Here is a 6,000-nt window from a genome sequence, read left to right on the forward strand (position 1 = left end):
TTTTGTCAATTTATAATGTTTCATCTTTGTGGCAATTTCCTGTTGTCTTGTCCTCAAATTGACTTTGCAGGTCTGTTGTGTAACTCCATCCGTGAATTACTTTCATTCGTTTTTCATTGAGAGACTCTGTCTTTTACAAGGAACCTGCCAGTAAGGGAATGTAGAGTTTTCACCATAAGTATGTGACCACATCCCCTGTAAATACATAAATCTCAACGTGGGTTATGGCCAGCTCGCCTAATCCAGCCGAAATAAATAGAGTGCAGCGGAAGTGAGACTTAAATAGGAGAAAGTAAACAGAGGTTAGAGTACATTCATATCCAGTTTCATTAACCTGTTATTCCTATCATTGCTACTGTAATATAGTATTAGTACGTTGCTAGGTATCACTGTATTATATAATGAATAAGTCTATTATTTTCTTGTTTCCAGCGACAAGAGAGCCAAGCAATGCCTTGGGTGCCACCATGTGGTGTGTGATTCTTCTCCCTTAGGTTTACCGTGTCACCTAGGGCCTGATTCATTAAGGATCTTAACTTAAGAAGTTTCTTATTTCAGTCTCCTGGACCAAACCATGTTACAATGTAAGGGGTGCAAATTAGTATTCTGTTTTGCACATAAGTTAAATACTCACTGTTTTTTCATGTAGCACACAAATATCAACTTTAAATTTTTAGATTTCAGTATACAAATAAGCTATCAAGTATTCAAGGGCGGGCTGGACCGGGAGGCAGGGGGGCAGCGGGCCCCCGGGCCGCTCAGTCTAACGGCTATTCGGGCCGGCAGTGAACCAGCAGTGACCCGGCAAACTGGTAAAGACTATTCTCACCGCTGCCAGCCAGTCAGGGCCGGATTAAGGGAATGGAGGCCCCTGGGCTAAGGGGCCCTCCATTCCCCGCGAGGCCCCCAATGTGAGCCGTCCGCCGCCCCCCACCCCCCGCGAGGACCCCCCCAAGCACTTACCTGTCAGTGCAGTCCTCCGTCCCGGCGCGCTGTAAGCTCCTTACTGAGGAGATCTCGCGAGAGTTCATGAACTCTCGCGAGATATCCTCAGTAAGCAGACTACAGCGCGCCGGGACGGAGTACTGCACTGACAGTACTCAGCAGCATCGATCGGGCCGGGGGCGCCCCCGCCCCCGACCGATCAATAATGCTGCTGAGGAGTTTGAAGGGCCCCCTGGATGCCCGAGGCCCCTGGGCTATAGCCCAGTTAGACCTCGGGTTAATCCGGCCCTGCAGCCAGTATAACCAGGAAGCTGAGTATCGCTGTACTTTATTTTTAAATTGCGCCGTTAACAGATTTTCTATTGCTGCAGTAAGTGATATTGCACTGTACTGGATGCTTGCAGTGATACGCAAGAAGACAAAACTACTGTATAATAATATGACAGTTATATACTGCATCGGGGGAAAGAGTTAGTATCCAACCCAGGAAAAGGATTAGAGAATGAGGCGCCGTGAAAAAAAGTGTAAAACACAAGAGTAAAATCATGGGATGTAAAAAAGGGGTTTGACTGTATATCTATATATATAAAAGAAGAAGTTTGTTTGTTTGTTGGCAAATATCTTCCATAGCTCTCAAGGTAACGCTGCCAAATCTTACATCGTTATTTAGTATGGAAAAAGTAACCTATTAGACCACATAGCAACAGAGCGACACATTACACATTACAAACCGGACCCGCGCAACGCTGGGTGACCCTGCTAGTATTTTAAATATGTCACTATTAAGAAAGTTCTTCACACACTGTAATAACATCAGTTATTCTATTATAGGAAAAATACTAAACTCTTATATTCTATAAATGACACTAGTATGAAATACGGAAGGCTTTGAGGTGAGCATTACCAGGGAATGGAACCATGTTTATGTTATATAATATGTGCATGTACAAATGACATTTCTTTAAGAAAGTGGGACATCTATGGAGTGGGGGGATAAAGTTTACTCTCCACTGCATGTAATTCAGAATCCTACAACCAGGAGTGTAACAATACGGGGTATAGGGGGTGCGGCCAGGGGTAGGGGGGCATCTGCCCCCGGGCCGGTCCCATAGTGGGCTACCTTAGGCTGGGTCACTGGGCCACTTGCATTTTTTTCCTTTAAAATAGGCTGCTGAATCGAATCTTGTTCCCTCAGGGCAAAAATTTGCCAGTCCTCCCCTGGGTGCGGCTACAGGGCCCAGAGTGGAAGGGAGCCCATCAATGCCCATAGATGATACACACGCTGTTCCAACTCCATCATCAATCATACGGACCTCCCGGTTTATTTCAAGAGTAGCAGTGTATTCTGTCACAAATCGGGATCTTAGCCGCACTTACCTCATCTTACCGCACTTACCGCTGTCATATCACGGCTACCTGGGTCCCTTCTGGTCATCTGCAGCATTCCCGTTCTCCACACCTTCGTTTGTAAACAAACACATACTGTTTGTTCTGCTGCATGGGCGCGGCCATCTTGGATGCAGTCAGGTGATCATTCCAAACCAACCAGATTCAGAAGCTGTGATCACATGAACTGATCAGCCAATAGTTGTTTGGGACATCCTATTTAAACCTGCTGCTGTGATCTGTTCATTGCCAGAACAACACACTTCTCTCCAGAGGATAGTTCTTGGCTTTAGTGTTCCTGACTGCATTACAAGTGCAGTGTTCCTGACTGCATTACAAGTGCAGTGTTCCTGACTGCATTGCAAGTGCAGTGTTTGCTGACTGCATTACAAGTGCAGTGTTCCTGACTGCATTACAAGTGCAGTGTTCCTGACTGCATTACAAGTGCAGTGTTCCTGTCAGAATTACAAAGTGCACTGTTCCTGTCTGCATTACTAGTGCACTGTTCCTGTCAACATTAGACTGCTCATTCCCCTGCTATATTCTACAATGAGCAAGAAGATCATCCAGGCTGCTAAGTTCTGTTTCACTCCTGCTCCAGCTAGTCCCAAGGGTCCCGAATCGGATCAAGAAATTCAGACGACCGTGACATATTCTACTTTAACCTGCCAGCGTAGCACAAGCCCCAGCGGGTTACCAGGGTGGCTATAGCCGATGGCACAACTCAGTTATGGGCACAGAATATACAGACAGTACCCCTAATGACAGATTTTCTCTGCCTTGCAGCCTCTGCCAGGCTGGAATCATTACTAGGGTGACTCCTGAACTTCCCTATAGAACACCTTGTTCAACTTAAGCCATAAGAGGGACACCGGTGATACAGCCCCAACATCCTCTTCTGACCTGGACAGTCCATTAATCCCCATCAGAGCTTTTCCACAGACACTGTGATGTATCAGTGTAGACACAGACTGACAGGAGGAAGGACCTACACAACTGGGACATCCCCAGAAAAACAAGTACAGATTCACTGTACTTGTGCTCTTCAATTCAGCGAACTCGGCTAACATTAAGCTACTGCCATGGTCAGGGACTTGGGTCTTCCTAAAGGGACAAACACATACCAGCTTGGTGGGAAACTAATTAAATTGAACTTAGTGCACACCAGACAGTTGAGGCTCCGTCTTCCAATGCCGGATAGCTCCCATCCCTCCGGGGCCATGCTCTCACCTGAATAGCGTGGTCTATAGGGTGTGACCAACGAAAACTGTGGTTGCTTTTCAGATAGATTGAGGGTGTGGCCTATTCTTGTAGGTAGAGTGGCCCCTCATTGATTCTTTTAAATTAGGAGAGATTGGTGGGGGAATATTATTGTGACGAAACGAGTGTGATAACCCTGTAACTATTCTGTTTCTCGTTTCTTACATAATGTGGATTATAGCAAGTACTTTTTATAGCCCTTGCTTTTATTTCCCAGCTCACCAGACTACAACTGCATTGTCCAATTACATGTGGCTAAGGGGACCCTGTAGCTCAGTGTAAATATGTATATTGTGTATTATATATTGAAAACTTGCAGTAATGTTATTCATTGTTCTTAAACTGAAGTTAGGAGGGTTATGGGTAAAGATTACTGTAACAGATTCTGGATACTATATTACTAATCTTGATTAGCGCTGGCTTACCTGAGGTGCGGAGTCTAACGATCTCCCCGGTGTTCACCAAGAACCGCCGCAAGGCGGGGTGGGCTTCGCTGCCAGGAGTCGCAGGTCGCGGTCCCCAGGTTCGCCTCAAGATGTAGTACAGCGGAGTGAAGCGGTGGTAGCGGAGTCAACAAGCCGGTTCGGTACACAGGAATGGAGTCAGGCAGAATCAGAAGGCAACTCGGAGTCAACAAGCCAGGTTCGGTACACGGGTCACAAGAATAGGAGAATGGTCAGCAAGCCGGGTCGGTACACAGGGATTGGAGAGCCAGGGAAGTCAAACAGGCAGAGATCAGCACACAGGAGACACTGGAAACAGGAAGACACTGCAATCCACAAAGAGCAGGAGCCAGGAACAGGTAAGTGTTGCTCTGACACTCAGCGAGTGTCAGAGTGAGGTTTTTATACTGAAGGGGATTCAAAATCCCCGCCTCTAGGGTTGTGGTCATGTGACCGCCTCCGGGTGCGGTCACATGGTCCTGAATGCGGAAGTGCGGCTGGACGGAGCGGCGGGGATCAGGTAAGTCCGTGACAATTACGTGGTGTCCACAATATAAGTGAGAGGGCTGATACTAAATTCCTTCTCCCCCCTCCTTCCTCTACAGGAAGCATGGAACAGCTGGGGACCCTGTGACATCACAAAGTAGTGTAAGGGGTTAATTTTAGGAGGGGCTCACTGCTACCTTATCCTTGGAAGTAGGGGAAGCCAATTAGCATCAATTGTTCTCCTTAGGATTAGTCCAGACCTTCTGTCTGCATCCCAGCAGGGGGCTTCTGTGAAAGGACAACTCATCTTCACTGCCCTGTCCAAACCCCCTAGTCCTGCACTGACCAATGGTTAAGAAGAATAGACCCAGGGGTTTGCCCAGGGAGGGGAAATACTGTGGAAATTAGACCTGAGGTATAAGGAACGACACAAGGGGGAAAGGGTGTTCATTCTGCGATTTCATACATGAAGGTGCAAGATCGAGTTTTGAGTTGTCGTTCTCTAACTAGAGTCTATATATGCAGCTGAGAGAGATCCATGGGTCGTGAAGTCTGGACAGCCAGGTGACTATTACTCCTTAAGCTATTGGGGTGAGGGACAGATAATGTGGTAAATCTGCCTGGCATTTATTTACTGTGTGTACATAATATTCTAGTGTTGTTTGTATGACAATAAATATACTGTTGTATTTCTATAACTGCATTTGCCTGAGTGACCATACGAATCCTAGAAGGTGCTGGGTAGACTTCCCTGGCATAGGAAGGCACCCGTGGGTGGCCAGCCAGCGTGAAGTGGGTAGCATTGGGCCAGATAAACCTGGTATCTTCACAATTATGCATTTACATTAAAAGTTTTCAATCAGAGAAGAAAGTTCAATATTGACCAATGAGCCACCTGAAATATGGGATTGCCCTTACAAAGTCATAAAGTTCGGTATATATATATATATATATATATATATATATATATATATACATACATATATATATATATATATATATATATATATATACACACACACACGCACACAAGACAAGCAGTATATCCAATATGATGCTATTGCATCTGTGTACCATGCTTGTATTTATTGTGATTCCACATTCCCCCGGCATAAGGTAGTAATTATTGTCCATAGGTCCAATGCGCATGTTATGAAACTGATATGTTGTGATTCTTGCAAGGCATAAGACAAAGGAGGCAAGGCTTGTGTCCAGGACTGTTTGGTTATCCCTAAACACACTTATTCCATGTCATTGCTGAGGTTTAGATTTTTCCTATATTCACTATATCATGGGTCCCTCTTAAGTATGGATTTATTAACATTTTGAGTGTAACATTATCACATACATTATAAATCCCATTGTAACTCAGGTCAATTAACCAGGCAAAGAGAAGCTTCAATGCACACAGACATTTCTTACACATTTATTCAGATATCGTGATGCCCAATTATGAAGTTTCAGACTTAACTGGATTAAA

This window comes from Mixophyes fleayi, chromosome 2 (assembly GCF_038048845.1).
Source record: "Mixophyes fleayi isolate aMixFle1 chromosome 2, aMixFle1.hap1, whole genome shotgun sequence".
NCBI lineage: Eukaryota > Metazoa > Chordata > Amphibia > Anura > Limnodynastidae > Mixophyes > Mixophyes fleayi.